Source organism: Oryzias latipes, chromosome 21 (genome assembly GCF_002234675.1).
Source record: "Oryzias latipes chromosome 21, ASM223467v1".
Taxonomy (NCBI): domain Eukaryota; kingdom Metazoa; phylum Chordata; class Actinopteri; order Beloniformes; family Adrianichthyidae; genus Oryzias; species Oryzias latipes.
This window is the reverse complement of record NC_019879.2, coordinates 8,147,938-8,166,540: the sequence shown is the minus strand read 5'-3', so window position 1 is coordinate 8,166,540 and position 18,603 is coordinate 8,147,938. Positions and strand designations below refer to the sequence as shown.

Below are 18,603 nucleotides of genomic sequence, written 5' to 3'. Positions count from 1 at the left end.
TTAGACAGCCTACATCATCCAACTCAACTATATCCATAAATATGATCATATGTTACCTATGGCACACTAAAGACTGTTTTTTTTAATGAAATATGAGTTATTTTCACTGTTCTTTTTCAAACCCAGAAGTAAGACAACTTGATCTCTGAGGCACCACCTTTTGCTCCTTGTGGGTGCCGCTCATTTCTCAACGTCAACCTAGAGTTGGCCAAGGCAGCATGTCTGCCCTGCATGAAAACAAACAGCACCTGAACTTTTGCAAAGATGGGTGTGGTTATTGTGGATATAAAAGGAAATGGTTTTGCCAATAACCGCTAACTCCGATGGAGAAAGTGTGTATTTGTGATAGCCTGGGGGCGGTGCTGGCAGCACAGACTCTTCCTGGAAGGGGCGGTTTTAACTTATCTATGTCACAATGTGAGAACCTGCTCGTTTTTGTGGATTGGGAGGGGCTGGTGCTCAGAGCGCAGGGTTTTAGATGAATACTGTACTCAGAAGTGCATGGATGGCTCTGAATACCATTTTGGGTTGTTTTTTTTTTGTCAGGAATGAACATTATAATACACTTAAAAGCTCAAAACGTGGATTTTTCATGAAATAGATCCTTTAAACAATTTAGTTTCTCTGTGATCATATTAGTCTGCAAATGTGACCAATATATTTAGAAAGTAACCCCATGTGCAATTAAGTAACTGACTTTATCATTTACATTTTAGGAGAAAACTTTCAGCAAATAAGAAAAAAATTAACACTTTTCTTGATTGTTTAAATAATATGTCAGTGAGTAAATCCAATTTTGGAATTTCCATTTGAAGAGTTGGGAAAGTAGTATTGTTGAGGATTTCCGTTTGCGGTTTTCACTACGCATGCGCAGTGGGAAATAAAACGGCACTTTTCAGAGGTCTTGCAAAGTGAAACATTTGAGCTAATTGCCGTTTCCTCTTCCTCTCCGTCCCCTTTAAACTGGGAGGTGCTGCGGCGCTGCACTCTGCCTCCTGCCCGGGCGCAGCGGCGCGCTCCGGGAGGGGGGCGCACAGAGAGTTCGGGGCTGTTGGAGAGCGGAGTCAGAAACCTCCTCGGAGGGGGCCCCATGTAATTCGATGCATGTTGTTAAAGCTTAGAGCATATTGTCTTCCCTTTTGCTTACGAAGCCTCCACCCACCCACCCACCCGGCCGGGCCCACCCTACATTTAGCGGATCATGTGACTCGGGGTAAGTCATTTGCAAGTACAACAGTTCACTGTGCGCTCCCATTCATTTCCTGAGAAGTGCCCGAGCAAGCGCGCAGCTGAGAGGCAGAAGGGGAGGGCGCCGCGCTCACACGCACACGCCGTCACGAGCGCTCCAACACGCGTCCGCGGAGAGGAGGAGACGAGACGGAGAGGACTGGAGGAAGGAGAGCAGCCTCCGAGTCTCTGCGGCTCTGCAGCTTCTGACCAGGTCTGTGGATTTTCTTCCGCGCTTCATCGCACGGGCGTGCGCGTAGTTCAGTCAGCTGTCACTGCGCCCTCGGAGCATGACAACTCCGATCACCTGTGCGTCCGCTAACGGTCAGAGGGGACGACACGCGAACCTATGTGTGGTGTTTTTTTTATTTATTATTCTGAATGTGATGGGGAGGGGAGGGGAGGGGGTCGATTACGTTCAAAGTCAGACGGAGCATCTTTGGCTTCTTCTCACAAGTCAGTAGCAAGTTCAGAAGGTAGCAGAACAAGAGAAGTGAGACAGTGGTGGTTGTGGTGGTGTGTGTGTGTGTGGGGGGGGGGGGACTCCTATAAGAGAAGGGGAGGGGGGTGGAGGAGGAAAAAGTTTAGAGCTTGTCAGAGTTTTGTGCAAGTTTGGAGAGTTGTGAGTGTGTAATGTGTGTGCATTCACCAGTGTGTGCAGATAGGGCAGTTAGCAACGGGTTAACCATTAGGAGGCTCGGGTAGCAGCGGAAGGACACGCGGTGTGTGTGTGTAGAGCGAGGGGGGGGGGGGGGGGGGGGGGGCTGTGTGGGAGGGTTGCAGGGGTGGTGTCTTGGATGTCATCAGCGGCGGCGCTCTCACTTCCAGGGTAATAGTCATTGGTATTGATGGGTGGCTGTCATCCAGGCAGAGAGCCACCGGGCTGGGGGAGAGTGGCCGGGGGCTGGCCCTTGGCTGTTATTTTCAATTACAGCAGACCAGGGCAGAGCTGACAGCAAAGGCATTTGTACATCCAATGAGGAAGAGGAGGAGGAGGAGGGTGAGAGTTTGTGTGCGGAGGGCTGGGTGGGCAGTGGAGAGTGGGAGGGAAGGACAGGGAAAGCAGGAGGCAAACAGGGAGGGGGGTGGGGGGGTATCACTGGCCTGCGCTGCAGAGTTTGATGTGGAAACTTTGCTCTGACCTCTGGGACTTTACGATCGCTATCACCTTTGTCCGCAACCTGACTTCTCATCCATAGAAAGTCCGCTGATCAATACACTGTGGAAGTTTCACAGCCGCTGTTCTTGACACAAGTCTAATAAAAACTGGGATAATAATAGAGATGTTGGTCTATCTGTCTCTGCAGAAGGTTGTGGATTTTGTGTGTGTGTGTGTGAATAGGACCTCCTGTAGCGCCTGGATGTTTGGTGAAGGAGATTAGCGCCTGTTTAAAGTCTCACTTAAACCCACTCGCAGGGATCCGAAAACACTCTCACCTCCTCTACAGGACAGTCTCTCCACTTTGTGTACGAGCCAAAGCAAAAACACAATTATTTAAAGGTGCTTTTTTTGGAGGGGTGTCGTAATACTAATGTGATGTAGTTTCCTCTTATCTGATGCAACAAATAAGGTGGAGTGATGAAATTAGAAAAGTCTCCTCTATTTACTGCATCACTGAATCATATCTGTGGTCAAATGGAAGTTTCATTCAGATCATTTAAGGATCCGTTGCTGAGACAACGACAGTGTCATAACTTCATCAAAAACTGAATAGAAGAGGCTTTTGTTGTGAAAGTTTGACACAGGTAACGGATGTTCATAAAGTAGGGGTGTAACTGATTAATCGATGTATATATCCCTAGGAAAATCGAAGCGAAAATTTGAATTGAAAATGTATCGTCATCGTGATACCTGCATGTCCTCTACGCGAAATGCAAAAGACGCCATAAACTGCAATAAATGGTTACTTTAAAGGTTTACACACATGCTAAGACAATGTCTTGGTAGCTTAGTGGATCTAACAAACGAAAGTCATTTATACATTTGATCAATCAGATGGACCCCTTCACGCCACTGACCAAACTGAATGTAGCCCTATGGATGCCCGCTTCCTATGCAGACGTGGGTCGTTTTTTTAGCACAAGTCAAGTAAAGTGACTTTTGTTTCGATAAAACTGTTGCAGTGAAATTGAAATGTATTGTTTTTTTATTTTGCTATTTGTTTATGCATCTTAAGTCATATTGCCATTTCATTATGCCATTATGCCATTGCAAAATTGATCACCAATATCGCATATTACAAGTTTTCCTCATATGGTGGAGCCCTAGTCAACTCCATTTCCTTCCAGTTTAAAAAAAAAAAAATCAAAACTGAAGTAAATCTAGTTTTTTTTTCAAACTTCCTTTTATGGTACTTTCTTTAGCTTATACTTAGTTGCGGGGTTGAGTGCAGCCCATCCCACGGGCCTTATAGTCTTTATTTACTGCTAAATTAAGAAGCTGTTGCCATTCTGATTGCTTCACTTATGATTCATGTTGGGCGAGAAGCTGAGTGAGAAGTCAAAGGAAAGGCTGTGTTCTATACACAAACAAAGGAACATTTGTATTTGAACCATTTGTTATAACATTTCATATAAAAATGAAAGGAGTTGATAAATGGTTTGTCTATGAAACTGATTAATTTGACCTAAATTAATCTCTGCAATGGACTGGCGACCCGTCCACCTACCCCACCTTTACCCAACAGTAGCTGGGAAAGGCTCCAGTGTGAGCCCAAATGGATTGGGTGGGTTCAGATGACAGGTAGATGGATGGACCTAGCTTTTTAAAAAACGTTTTTTAGTCAATTGAAAGTCAAACAAGAATGAAAATTTTAGTGGAAACTGACTTTATTTTTCTTTTTAATATATTCCAATCCAACAAAACATTTAACAAAGCTAAACAAGTTAAATTTAGGGACAACTGGTGGCCACATGAATACTGTGTTTAATTCAGATAATCTCTCAGATGTGTGTGGAAGTCTGCTATTTCATTATGTCCTTTCGGGAGTTACTATCATGTGTGTTTTACCCTGTTTCACAGCTAATCTGATCTGATAACATTTAGATTAATGAATCAATATAACCTTACCACCACTAAGTAAAAGCAGCAAGAATTTTAGACATGAGGCTGTAGCTGTTTAAAATGTCTTTCTTTCCTTGTCGTATTGGTTGATTGTGGCATGCACTTACAATCAAAACGAATTTAAGCCTCACCAGTGTTGTACAGCTGCCTCCCAATTGGTTGGTTGTGGGTTCAAACTCCAGGCCTGTCGATCACTGTCCTTGTGCAAGACACCTAACTCCACCGCCCTCTGCCTGTACTATTAGCTTCTCTGGATACAGGGTCTGCTAAATGCTTTTATAGTACAGTGTCCCCTCGTTTAATACGGGGTTACATTCTAAAATTAACCACAAAGGAGGATTATAGATGTTTTAAGGCTGTAAAGCTCATCACTACACAGTTTATACACTTTTCTCAGATAGACATGAACATTTTCACACTTATTCCTCTTGTTTAAACTCTCAATGTTCAAACCTTCATAGATAAATAAGTCCTGTATTAGAGAATGAAAACAAGGATCTGATTGCAATCAAGGATTTATGGAGATTTGGCAAAACGAACGCATTCAGGACAGTAGACACGTCACAGTAGAGATTGATTGACAAGGTCAACAGCCAATCAGGATGCAGAACAACGTGCATTGTACAAAAAACTAAATAAATGCATGCAAAATTGCAGAAAAAAATCTATGAAAAGATCAGTACAGGTGGTGGAGGGGGACTCAATTAAAAACCCATTCACCTTCAGACAGGCTGTCTATCAACGCCGTTTTGCTAAGGATTTTAATTGCTTGGCAAGTTTTTCCTCATCCTCTATAAGCCACAAATCACAAATTGATCTCCCGTTGAGAGATTAGATCTTCCAGGAAGGCGTGGCGTGTTGCAGTTGGTCATACTAACAACACATATAGGCACTTATTCATACTCAGAAGGATGAGTCGTCAGCATTACCCCTAATCAGCTGGGTTAAGGGCTAGCATATTGAGTGACTGCTCATTGATTGGAGTGGGTGTTATGGAGTGTATCGGCATTGATTGCGGATAGACTGCAGTATAAGCTGGATTTATGAGTCTCTAACTGTAAACTGAGGCCAGAGGAAAGAGCTGAGAGTCAAAAAGGTCCCCTCTGGTTTTCGATTCTAAAAAAACATCCCTTCTCCAGGAGTCCTGAATTTCCTAAACAGGATGGAGCCAAAGCTGGATAGACTTTGAGTGCATTCACTGCCATTTGCCTGTTAAAATGCTTCCCTCCCTGTGTGTTTTCTCAGGTGGGCTAAACCTTTGACCTCAGCCTCCAACCCACGTTTGTTTACCCGATTGAGTTAAGGCACACAGAGCGCCGCAAATGTGTGTTTAGCGACTGACAGAGAGTGTTGTGCAACTTCCAGTAACTGTACGATTGAGTGTGTAAACAGAGAGGAAAGGAACACATACAGAATGTTGCGATAGTTCACTTCAGATGGGAAAATACTGCGGACCACATGAACTTTTAATTTGAATGATCAGGAAATCCGACAGTGTAGGAGGAGACGGTACCTTTTGCGCATTGACTGCATAAGAAACTAGACAGAGTAACTGTGGTGTCACCCATAGAAAATGACTTTCTCCCGGCTCCAACTAAATAAAGTCAACAAATTTTTCGGAATACGGACCATTGATTTAATTCAATACCATTCTCGCCAATTAGGAGTGAGCTTGTTGAAAAGCCACACCTCTACCACTGAAAGTGGGCTTGAGAGAATATGTCAATCAAGGTTTTGTTGTGAAACCACATACTTTTCTTATTGCATCTGATTGGTGAGTTGATAACTTGAAATACTTGGACTGCAGAAAAGGCATCATTAAAAAAATTATCATTTAATAAAGATTAACAAGAACATCTTGATAAAAAAGGCATCAGAGCAAGAATGGTTATTCTGATAAATAGAATGACAGAGCCAGCAGCTACTATTTGAAACGCCAGGGGGGAGGAGTCACTCAGTCCAGCTCTCATGTACAGTTAATGGTTCGGCCGTGATGCCTGCCTGAACGATAGCATCTTCACAGATGCACAGTCAGATCTGTCTGACAGTGACGCGGTTTACAGAACTCACCCCCAGACTCTTCGTTTAAAGTGGCCTGACGTGTTTCCACAGCTGGGTTTGAAAGGTGTGCCAGGAGAACGACTCAGTCTGTGCAACATTTCCTGTCTCGCTGCATGTCATCAGCCTTACCCACATAAGGTTGGTGGAGGGGTGGCAGGAGAAAAAAGAAGGTAGAGGATGGAAGTGTTTCATGCCAGCATTTGCGGAGCGTTCTGGACCATCTCCCCTATTGCTTATTGCAGAAAACAGTTTGCAGAGCCTGTCGTCAGCTGCGTGTCAGTTTAGATGCCTTCTACAGACCTGTGTAAGGAAGCAGCACGCACGGCTGTGAACTTTGTTTCCATGTGGAGTGTGGGTCAACTGTAAGCAAGAGAACGTTATGTGAACGGCATGTGGGATCCATTTTGGGAGGCTGTGGCTATCTGGTGGGTCTTTGACTCCAACGCAGGCAGATGTGAGCTCGACCCGGAGGCGTCACATCTGCTCTCTGTTACCTGCTTCAACCAGGTATCAACAGCTTTAAAAAAGGAGAAAAATAATCACAGTGAAGGCGTGGGCTGACGGACAGCAGAGCTAAACACAGCTGCTGGCTTTTGTTAAGTGGCTTTGGAGAGCCGGGATGGGTCAAACCAGGAGGAGGGGGGTGGGGGGACCTCTCAGAGCAAAAACATAACATCACTATTGATGTAACTAGTGTCAGCATGTTAAAATATTTCCCTCGCTTCATTATTGTCTACTTCCATATGCGGCTGGCTTGCATGCATTTTGTTGTGACAGCAGTGTCAGGTTAGGTGGAGGGTAGGCACTCTGTGATGCAGTCAGGAGGACTCTGCAAGACTATTAAATGCTCGCCTACTGTGACCACGGTTGTCACTGCTTGTTGAATGAGAGAGAGAGGAAAATACAAAGGAGCAGAAGAGCAAAGGGAAAAAAAAGTTTTTCAGCTGATATTGTTTCTACGTGAGTGGTTCGCAGGAGATGCCGGAGATGAGTCAGTGTGTCGGGGCCCGCACATTCTGGCATCGTACAGTTTATGTAGAACATCTAGGTCGATCTTTGAGAGTGCGAGTGAGCGCACATGTGCTCTGATGCATTTAGACGTTAGGGGTAAATAGAATGTACATAGTGCATATGTTGGGGGAAGGGGGGACCGCATTCAGGCATACAGGAGGGACACAAGAGCCCATACATGCTAGAGCCTAAGGGCATAAAAGGCAGAAGCCTACTCATAGAGTCTCCCATTAGGACAGGAGTGTACTGTCACCACTGGGGAGGGTGGCTGGCTTCTTGTGGGAAAGATGCAGGTCATTGTAAGGATGCTCTTCCATTTTCTTCCTTTTAAGTGACCCAGTGCAAACCACCATCTCTGATATTCAGCATGTTTCCTTTTAGTTTCCAATAGGGGTGTAACAATTAATCAATTATTCGATTTCTATTCCTTCGATCCAACCACATCGATCTGTCTGAGGCAGGATTGAAACCAATCGACCAATACCATTTTAAAAAGTTTCAAAATGAGATGAATTGATTTTATTGATAGAAGACGAACGTTTATTATTAGACTCAAGGTCCAATTGCCGCAATACACACAAAACAAATAAAAGACTTTAGAATAAAAATAAAAAAGCATTCATGATGGTACAAGTTTAAAAACAGTGACATAAAAGTACCAAGTGTCATAAACTTAAAAAAAGACTAAAACTATTGACAACTTAAAAGTTTAAAAAAGACAACCATACCAAAACCTCCAAATAGGGGACTGGTATCTAAAAGTGCTGTACCGTACATCGGTGAGAGTTAAGATGATTTTGTTATTCGAAGCGCTGAGACAATAAATAAATAAAATCATGGATAAAATGTCTTAACAAAGCTTGAAGAGATGATGGAAAATACCATTTGGGTTGAGAAAGGGTAGGTTCATTTCACTATAAAGTAAAAATGACCACAGCGGCATGTGATGTCAGAAAAAAATGACCAGTCAATCATTCCAGTCCAGTGTGTGGAAACACTTTCAATTTATCAAAGACATGTGACCATACAGTGTGGTAGAATGTTCTAATCATGTTCCCTTTTGGATTATTTTGATATGGAAAAATAGCAGTGGGCTAAACTTTATGCAACTGAATGGATTTGACATTAATTCTTGTTCACATATTTAATTTACACAAGGAATCTGTAAAACTTCACCTGCTCTGTTCAGTACCCAGGTATTTATCTCTGAGCCACAATAGTTAAATGTTTGGCTAAAGATGTGAGATTTTAGGTCAGTGATTCGAATCGTTCTGAAATGAACCAAAATCAACTGAATCGTATCAGCAACCACAACATATGATATAGATCAAATCATTATTAAAATGAATCATTACACCCTTGATTTCCTATCAAAACAGCATTCATGTGGCATCACTTGACCATATCCTCTTTTTGAATTTACAGGGACTGCTGTGTAGATATAGATTCGCTCAATGTAGTCAGCTTGAAATGCTTAAGTACTGCAGTGCGGTCACCTCCAGCGAAGACCTGTGAAGTGAGAGTAAATAAGAGACCGGTACAGAGTCACTGAGTGCATTTTCTATTGATCCGCTGGAGCGACCTCTCTCCGGCTTTATCTCTCACTCTCTTGCGCACAGTTCAGCCCAGAGATCCTTAGACATCACCATAGAAATGTAAAAGAAAAACATGTTTTACTTCTAAGACCTTCTTTTAAGATTTACTACCGTCATATCCCTGGATGTCTAAAGAATGAGAAAAATCCAAAGCAATGCTTAGCCCAATTAGTCAACGACGTGAAGGCGTCCATCCGATTGGTCCAATGCATACAGGGCTTTAGTTGATGCGTTAAATACTTCGAGCTACCATGAGAATGTTTTAGCATGCAACCGTTTATCGCAGTCTTTTTTGATACACCTATTGCAAATACATTTTCTGTGCAGATCTACTTTTAGATCACCAACTACTAACCCTACTGTGTTTTAGAAAGCAGAGCCAGTGTCCAGGGTTCCTGCGAGGTCACTGGATTATTCCTAAATGGGACTGTTTTTAAAATATCTCTCTACAAGCCCTTTTGCAGGCGTCCAGTCACACGGTCTTCTAAATGCTACTCTCAGTCCGACTTGTGATGAATATTTAAGGGATTCTTTTTTTTTTTTACGATCACATCAAATTTGTCCTCAATTGGACACAAATTGTCTGAAATGGTGTCACAAATTGCTTTGACTTGGAAGTTAACGCTCACTTGAGTAATTCCACCTCATTTCAGAGCTGTCACAGTTGCAGCTTGTTTAGCTGTTTCTCTGCAGCATTTGAGGCACATGATGCAAGAGGATGTCAGACTCTTCTGTTTACCTCTCTGTGGAGTGCTTTGGAGAAGCATGTGTTTGTGCACGCACTCCGTGTGTGTGTGTGTGTGTGTTTGCGTGTGGGGGTGGCTGTTTGCGTTGAATGGGCATCCATTTTCTTTGTTCATGGGCAGAGCTTCAATGCTGGGAGACCTTGTGATCACGAGCGTCTACGTCGGAATCTAAAAAAACAGGCTTTATTGTGGGTGCAAGCAGAGTTCACGACGTTTGCAAACGTGTGTGTGTGTGTGTGTGTGTGTGTGTGTGTGTGTGTGTGTCTCAGGAAGTCAGCTTTTGAAGAAGTGCATTTGACACACAGACTGACACCAACAAACCAGACAGTTCTGAGTCTTCTTTTTGCTTTGACTGTTTCCTCTTGAAACAGACTCTTCGTCTCCCACAGTTTCACACTGTGGTGGTCATGGTGACGCCGGGATGGTCTTTAACTTTCAGGAAAACTCAGAGCAACCCAGACCAAGGAGCAGGTTTTTTGTTAGCCCTCTCATCTGAGCTTTCTCTGAGTTTTCTTCTAGAGTTCGGCTTTTCATCTGCAGTCCGACAACTTGGTGATCCTAAAAATACCGTGGGTGTTCATTTCAGCACGTGTGGAAGGTTTGTCTTTATGCGTCTCTAAGACAACCTGGTCACCTTACGTGGTAACTGTAACACAGATGGACAAAATGTGAAATCAACTGAGTCGCTGGATTCTGAAGGGCAGATTTGAGAGTTTTTTAGTCAAAGCCAGTTTGGTAGAATATAATGTCACCAAACCTTGTCTCTTCTGACATGCGTGGGACAAACAGATTTTCAAAGCTGTGAATTCGACATTGGCCTGTCAGCTAAAGGTCTGTACTGTTGTTTATATGCGTTTTGAGTCCAATCTAAAATGAAACTCTAAGGTAATAAAACCTTAACTCGCCATGTAGATCCAACTTTATGTAAGTTTCCTTCTGTTATGAATTTGGATGATCTAATATTGGAGTAAATGTGGGCTAACTTGCATGTTGGTAAGTTGATGAACTCAACGCACGCACCCCTTTTGTTTTGTTTTTAAAGTTCTGCATATGGTGGGTGATTTGAACTAGAATAAACACATTCATCTTTGCAAATATCTTACTTTTTCTGCGAATCCTGTGTTCAAACTTCAAGAGCTTCTCTGGGAATTTCCATTGTATTCATTTCCATTACAAGCTCTGTGCGTCCTTAAGTGCGCGATGCGGACTTTGTGTTGGGGGGGCGCGCAAGAGTTCTGACACTGCGATTCTTGCTGCTTCATCCCCGCAGTGATCAAAATCCCACACAGTCACAGATCTACTCCAGAGCGGTTTAATGAAGAATCAATCACCGTTCTTCTGGGGGCAACCTTTTATTAATGTTCTCCTTCACTCCGTAAGGAGTTAGCCATGACTGGTCAAAAATCCCACACCGTCACAGCTCTACGATGAACCCTTTAACCATGTTGCCGGCTGCCCCCTTATATGGATAAGGGCTGACTCTAAGGGAAAACTGAGCAAGAGTAGATGGCCCGCAAGAAATTTTGAGATCATAGACAACCTGTTGATCCAATCAGGTAAAAATGGTCATGCACATTTCTTTCTATGGCCATGCTGCAGGCGTCAGGTTGTAGTGAACACATAAGCAAAATTTACAAATAAGTAAGGGGGGGGAAGTAGGTGAGACGCAGGCACGTCAAAAGGATTTTACATTTTTTTTCAACTCCTCAACTCAGTGAGCAGGGAGCCCATTAGTGTTAGTCAAAGGTGTATGTGTAGTTTGTGCGGACATCTTATGGGCACTTGCGTGTCAGTTGCACACCCCGTGCATGCAGCATTATGCGTGATCAGTAAGGAGCCACCTTACTTAAGACTGGAGTACTGTATGAAGGGGGCCCCATGACGGCCCTTAACCCTTGTGCTATCTTAGATGACCCCACCCTAAGGTGGAAAGATTTCATGTAATCCATGGACACCAGTGAGGTTCACAAATCATTGAAGAAAAAAGGTTCAGCGCACTGTCTAGTGGGTCTAGATGACCCAACTCCCAATGTTAAAGTGCCTAGGATAGCACAAGGGTTAAGGTGGTTGCACGAGCTTCAAGGGACCTGCAAGACACGTGTGCTCTTTTTAACCCTTGTGCTATCTTGTGGGGTCCAGATGACCCCACTCCCAACGTTGGGAGTGGGGTCATCTGGACCCCACAAGACAGTGCACCGAACCTTTTTTTTTCAATGATCTTCACTGGTGTCCATAGATTACATGAAATCCTCTCAACCTTTATCATGGTAGGATTGCACGTCAATGTAAGGGTGGGGTCATCTGGACCCCAAAAGATAGGACAAGGGTTTAGATGCAGCTGCTCCTCCCTCCACAGGCCCTGACAACCCCAAAACCCACAGCACCCGTAGGCGTTATCCCTCGAATGGGTGCATGTGACTAAGGTTTAAATAATTCACACTCTTTGACATACCGTAGCTCCTCAATTGTTTACACAATCGACATGATTCTGACTCATAGAAAAGTGGCTTTTCAAATTGACTTTTCCGATATCCAATAAATTACCAACGCAAAATGTTGCGTAATGGCGCAAAGACAGATTTCTCTGCAACAGAATTCGCTGTGATTGCATAAACAGTTGATTACTGTAAGGTGCGTAAACGGCTGAAGAGTTGTGATAGTCGAGAGACTGTCAACACGGGAGCCGAAGCTCCGGTTAACTGTTGATCTTAAACAACAGTTAACACCTCAAGTCTCACTGCTTGAGGTGTCTCACACTTCTCACGGAGCTTAGTTGGGGCCTGAGCATGCTCCAACTGTTCTGTTCCTTTAAACATATAAATGAATTAGGGAGTGGTGGGCACCGACAGATGCTGTAGAATAACTGTTTGTGCAGACTTTACGGTCCCTGCTTTATTGATCAAAACTTGATTTTTTTGGGGGGAAAAACATTAGCTTAGTTTTTTGTTTTAGTTTTTGGTGGTGACACGTTCCAAATGTGTGTGTTTGTGCTTGTGTGTGCTGGTGCAGGGAGTGGACTTGAGCTGCATCCGGCAAACTCATCCCCCTCATCCTGACAGGATTACTGACACAGGATCTCCCCTTGGCAGAAATAGCAAGGACCCAAGGGCAATCCAGTAGAATATGGGAACTTCCGTGGGCCTTACAAGTGTGCACGTGTGTATTGTGCGTCGTCTGTGTATTTACAGGACTATCACATCTATAAATGGAGGTGATTTCTTCTCAGGTGATTGTACTTTCTGCGTTTTTCTCTCACAGACAGTTGTGTTTCCATCACTTCCGTCTATTTCTTGGAACTTAACCTAACTGGTGGTTAATACCACAGGAACTAGCTTTTTTTTTTTGTCCCCTAAAGGAAGTTAACACCCACAATGCAAAGACTGTCACCACAACCAAGTAGGACAAGAAAATAAATCCCCTAAAAGAGTCGAAATAAAGATGTTTCCAATTTATGTAATAAATGCAGAATAAATATGCTAATGCTATATTCAGGAGCCCACATTTAAAGCCTTAAAATGCTGGCACATTTGAGCCTGTTCCTACAAGGCATGTTAACCAGGCTGGAATAAAGATACTTTGGTGTGTAAAAGTGGACTGGAGGAAAAAGTTTCGGTAAAAGTCAAAAACCAAAAGGGTAGCATTGACTGTTAATGTGTTACATCTCTGGAGCTACAAGTTGTCTGAATCTTTACTTTTATCAACATTTTGTCCAAGGAGGTCAGAAGAAAAGTTGAACATTTTTCTCTAAGAATTTTTCCTAATTTTATTTTTACTTGGGCACTTACTAGTTTTATGGGCAAAAAATCCACCAAAAGCAACTTAATTGAAAAATAAATAAAAATAAACTATAATGAGATTCATAAAAGTTAATTTACAAAACATAATTTACATTAGCTGCAGCCTAAATGATAATTGATTAATTTGACGTGCTGATAGTAGCCAAACACCAGCTTTTAGAAAATTTGCATACAGTGTTCCCTCGCTTATTCGCGTTTCAATTTTTGCGGCTTTATGTATTCAAAGTTTTTTTCTTTTTCAATCACATGACTTCTCCAGTCCATCACAAAAGCTCAGACATAGACGCTTATATGAGACTTTTGCATCCAAAGAAGGTGCTGCGGGAATTTCTGAGGAAGGGACCGCAGATGAAGAGCACGCCGGCCCGTCAGCTTCCCCGTCGGCTGCTAAGGGAATATTTCACATCATTCCTGCATCGCATTCCTGCATCGCATTCCTGCATCGCTACCAACCGAAGTTTGTATCCCTGCATGGAGAAAGGGCATCAGCTGACTTAGACGCAGTCAGAAAATATTCTGATACTCTGAGGAAGATAATCGTGGAGAATAATTATCATCCGGTGTTTAATATGGATGAAACCTGACCTCTCACACTTGAATGATGAAGCAGGAAGCATGGGCTCCTGGTTTTACCTCCCAATGTGTGTCATAATGTACGCTACAGTACAGTCTATTAATCTGAATATTAAAAAACTATGTTGAGCCAATATTTTTTTTAAAACGTTTCACAAAGAATCAGAAATGTTTCAGAAGGGTTTAAGGATCGACGACAGACATTCTTCGCGCGATAGGGGATGGGGGTGGTTCTTCGTATTCGCAGGGGGTCACTGGTCCGTCCCCCCCGCGAATACGGGGGAATACTATAAAATGTATCCACAGGGGCAAAAGATAAAAAGCATTTGGCCAAATTTCCATTTGGGTTAAAGAGGTTTGTGTTAGACGCCGCCTAGAGGTTAGTATGTAAAATAAAAGGGCTCCAGTTGCTTCTGTATTCCAACCAGCCTCAAACAGGAAGTTTCTCCTTGTTGAGTTTTGTCATGCCAACATAATACTGTTTAGACTTAGGCAGCTACGAATATATGTGCATGTTAAAGGCTGGATTTCTGTTGGTAAACTGAAGACATATTTGTCATAATTTAATATTTTAAGGTTTTATTACTCTGTAGGTGTAACAAATGTTTATTTTATGTTTCTTTTGTTTCCATGCTGCCATGACCCCAAGTGACTCAATAGTACTACTCTTGCTTTTGTATTTTTCTCACTGTCAGTGTGTCAGTGCCATATTGTTGCCAGGGATTGGCCTTTTTCACGACCATGCCATTCTTTTTTTAAATGGGGATAAATCCTTCACTTTGTTCTTCCTCCTCCAGTCGACTTAATGTGTTTCAGTTTGTTTAACAAAAACTCTTTCACTGATGCTCTGCTGCACCACTAAAAACATGACATGAATGAGTTATGTTTTTTTTTTTTTTATGGCAGTCAGAGAGATATTGGGTTTCAAGCAAACTTGATGTCAATAGAAGGGAATGCGTTTAAGAGGTTTATAAAAACATGAAAACTGAGCTGTATTTTGTGTTGTTTGCACAAAGTGCACACATGTTATTTGAAGGGCACGAACAGGCTCTTTGCGCAGTACTCGGGGTTCGGGGGGAACCGAAAAAAGATCAAATCTGTACCCTCACCTACTTCACCCCTACCTACCCTTACATGTTGTCTAACGGTGTGCTACAGGTCATGCCCTTAGAAAAAAAAAATATGCATGAACATTTTTGCACTACAGACTGACCTTGTGGTCTAAGATCCTAAAATGTTGTAAGCCCCCCCCCCCTGTGTGCCCCACACAGGTTTGCCCATATCCACCCGCAAGGGCAGTTGTGACCAATGCCTTTCCCAAATCTTCAAAAACTGTTTTTTCTTTTATTTTTTAAAAATATTCTCCTTAAGACCTCAAGTTTTCTAAACTTTGGTGTATTTTTCAGTTCTTATAAAGTGAGTTCTGTCTCTTCAAAAACCGCCAAAACATGTTTAGGTTGGTTATAATTACTGTTTTATTCTCTCTCTGTGGAACAGGTTTTGTTCTCTGAGGATATGAGCAGAAGTTTGTGCAGTAAAAGCATCAGCTGAGTGCATCTTTGGGGGTTTTTTTAGCCTTAAAGTGGACTTCGTCTCTGTCTCTGCCTTCTGCTTTTTACAGAGTGAAGCATGAACGCTGCACGATGTATGTGTATGCTGCCATTTACAGAAGTCTGTACTTTTATTAGCAGCAAAGTAGCAGGACTATGCACTCTTTAACCCCCTTAAAAAATGTCCCAGAAGCATCTCAGAGACTTCACTTGCACCAAAGAGAAACACAGCGTATGAAATGGACATTCTGAGACCATTCACAAAGTGCCAAGAATGATAAGAAGAAAAAAAACTCAGTCTATATCAGTACATCCAGGAGTGACCGCCTTGGGAAAGCACACTCTGTCAACACAAGATCCACGCATGACAAGCGCCGTCATCACTGTTTACCTGCTGCGTCTGGTTTTTGGGGGTAGGAAACGTAACAGGGGAAATCCATCGGTTTGGTAAATAGGTCACTTACTGTAACTTATGAGTAAGCTCTGCTGTCGTGTGAAAGTAAATGTTATTCTCCTTCCGGAGCTGTAGAAAAAAAAAAAAAGTCTGGCGATAAATTGTTAGTGATGTATATCAGAGGATGGGAAAAAAACAGTGGTGAATTGGTCATGAAATAAAAATGTGGAGATAGGCCAAAAAATCTGGTTGCATCATGGAGAAAAATATTCTCTGAAGCCTTGGAGTTTGGTAGATTTGCCTCAGCTGTCTGAGCGCTAAACACTCCTACTTACTGTGGTTTTTAACGCTTTTGGGGCAATTTTCTGATGATGGAGAACATACATGAAGAAATTTCCACTTAAAATTGCATTTCTGAGTATTCTTTATTTAAATCTTTGTGAATCAGGAGTAGGCTGTTTGAAAAAGTTTGTATTTGAGCCAGAAAAAATGCCAAGTTTCCTGCTCTGAGCTCTCTGCATTGGGGAGGGGAAAGGGGTCGGGTTCCTCTGCGCTAGCGGTCCCGGCCATAACTCACTACTGCTGCTCTGCAGAAACTATGTCTCAGAAAACAGCAGGTTTTTGGATTCGGGCTTAAACGGCATAATCCTAATAAAGAGATCATTGGGAACGCTGTGAAAATAGATAAAAAGATGATCGGAGTTGAAGTTTAAATATTACCCAACAATAGAAAAACAAGAACTCGTAGTTGGAGTCTCAACATTTGTTCTTTTTACGGCACGAACATCAAGCTTTGCATCACCTGCTACAAACTGGCTAATTAGACGCAACTTGCTAAAGTGTGTAACAGCTATTACTTAAAGCACCAACACTTTTTCCCATTCCATGTTAATCATCTCTCACTATGCTTGTGCATGTTTGCAGCTGTGGCGGTTTATTATTTATGCAGCAGAGCAACGTCTGGCTTTGCGAGACGGCGCTGAGTGGGCTGAAGTCTGCTGGACCTTTGACCAAAACAAGTACCATTACTTTGCTCTGTGAAGTTTCTCTTTAAGTATTAACTCTACAGGGAACTACAGTATTTGAATAGCTCTCAAGCAAGAATTAGGCCAAGTAGATGAGGTCATGCATAGACTCTGCTCGACGTGAATCAGACCGGGGTTAAGATTTAAAGCCAGCTGTGATTCAGCTGCGGCTCTGTTGTGTCTGTGCTGTTTGCAAACCAAATTGGGGTGCTTTCAATCTGGATTTTACAAATGCTCATAAAAATCCCTCTAGATAGTAAAAACATATTTCTTATGCCTATTTTAAAGCCCCACTGTGATTGAAATCGTGTTTTTGATGTTTTTAACATGTTCTTGTAGCAGTTTTCTCATGATGGAGGACATTTTTAAAGAAAATGAAGCTCAACACTGCATTTCTGAGTATGTCTTTATTAAAAGCAGACAAAAGTGCTCTACGAAGAAGCTATCAGGTGGGGTGTAGAAGCTCCTACGGCAAGCCAGAAGCTCCCTGATTCACTCCACTCGGATGCATCTGCTTGCAGACGGCTAGATCCATGTACGTCTGTGTTTTCTCATCCGATCTGGCATCCGGCTTAAATCTGGACGGCTGGAAAGCTCAGATATTGGTTGCCATTTTTGTTGCACCAGTAATGTTAGGGTTAGGGGTGTGCAGGGGTCGTAAGCTGTGTGGGGCCTGGCTTACACAACATCAATAGTCCTGCTCACCACTCAGGTGAATGAAAAAAAAAAAAAACTACTGCCACTCTACAGAAACTATTTTCTAGAAAACTTATTGGCTAAAAACGGCATAATAATTAAAAGATCATTGGGAACGCTTTTAAAATAGATCAAAAGATGATCGGAGTGGGACTTCAAGTGGATGAACCTTGGATTAAATTCATATTTTCCAGCTTCAGAAACTCAGAGGAGGTAATAGAGCTGTATGCTTGTGACCCAGCAGTTACAGGCCGGTTATTAGGCCAATGTGTCACGCTGGGGCGTCCAGAGGCTCAGAAGAGAGAAGTGAGCCACAGCAGAGAGGCCAGCAGCAGCCATTGCATGGAAAACACAGGAAATGCTCACATCACTAAACACTTCTGCTCCGTTTTTTTGTGCATATTTGCACATAGCTGTGGTCAGTCATGGCTTTATTGTTTCAGAATGTTTCCCCGCTTTCCCCTCTGGCTCTCCCTTGTTTCCTCGGTGCAGTTCTGGGTGGGAGGGGCCCTGTTGGCATTCTTGCACCGTGAGCTTTGCGTTGGACCGGGCCTTGGCTCAGCTCCATGTCCCCTTTCTACCCTCTTTCTCTCCCTCCCCTTCTCTCTTGCTTCTTTGACTTCTGCCCCCTCTTCCTGCCCCCCTTCATGAAACAATCCCCCCCCTCCGACCGCTCGAACTAGTCTTGATTGCTCCCTTAACTTCTTGATTCTGCCAGCAACTCCCACCCATGCTAACGTCTTTTGCTATCCTCTTCCACAATCCTTCCTCATCTCTCACCCTTTATTCACCCCACCCTTTCATTGCCCCCCCCAATTGGCTGTAGCAGCAGCTGTGGAAAACTAGTGCAGGACATAGGCATGG

General features: G+C 42.9%; 1 protein-coding gene across 1 annotated transcript in view; it reads left to right on the top strand.

Moving 5' to 3' along the window:
* Positions 1–1,018: 1,018 nt before the first annotated feature.
* Positions 1,019–18,603, top strand: part of klf12 (Kruppel like factor 12) — a 62,931-nt gene continuing 45,346 nt past the window's right edge. Inside the window, exon 1 of the mRNA XM_011489305.3 lies at positions 1,019–1,441. The gene's annotated coding sequence lies outside the window, so the exon portion shown is untranslated. The remainder of the gene's footprint in view (positions 1,442–18,603) is intronic.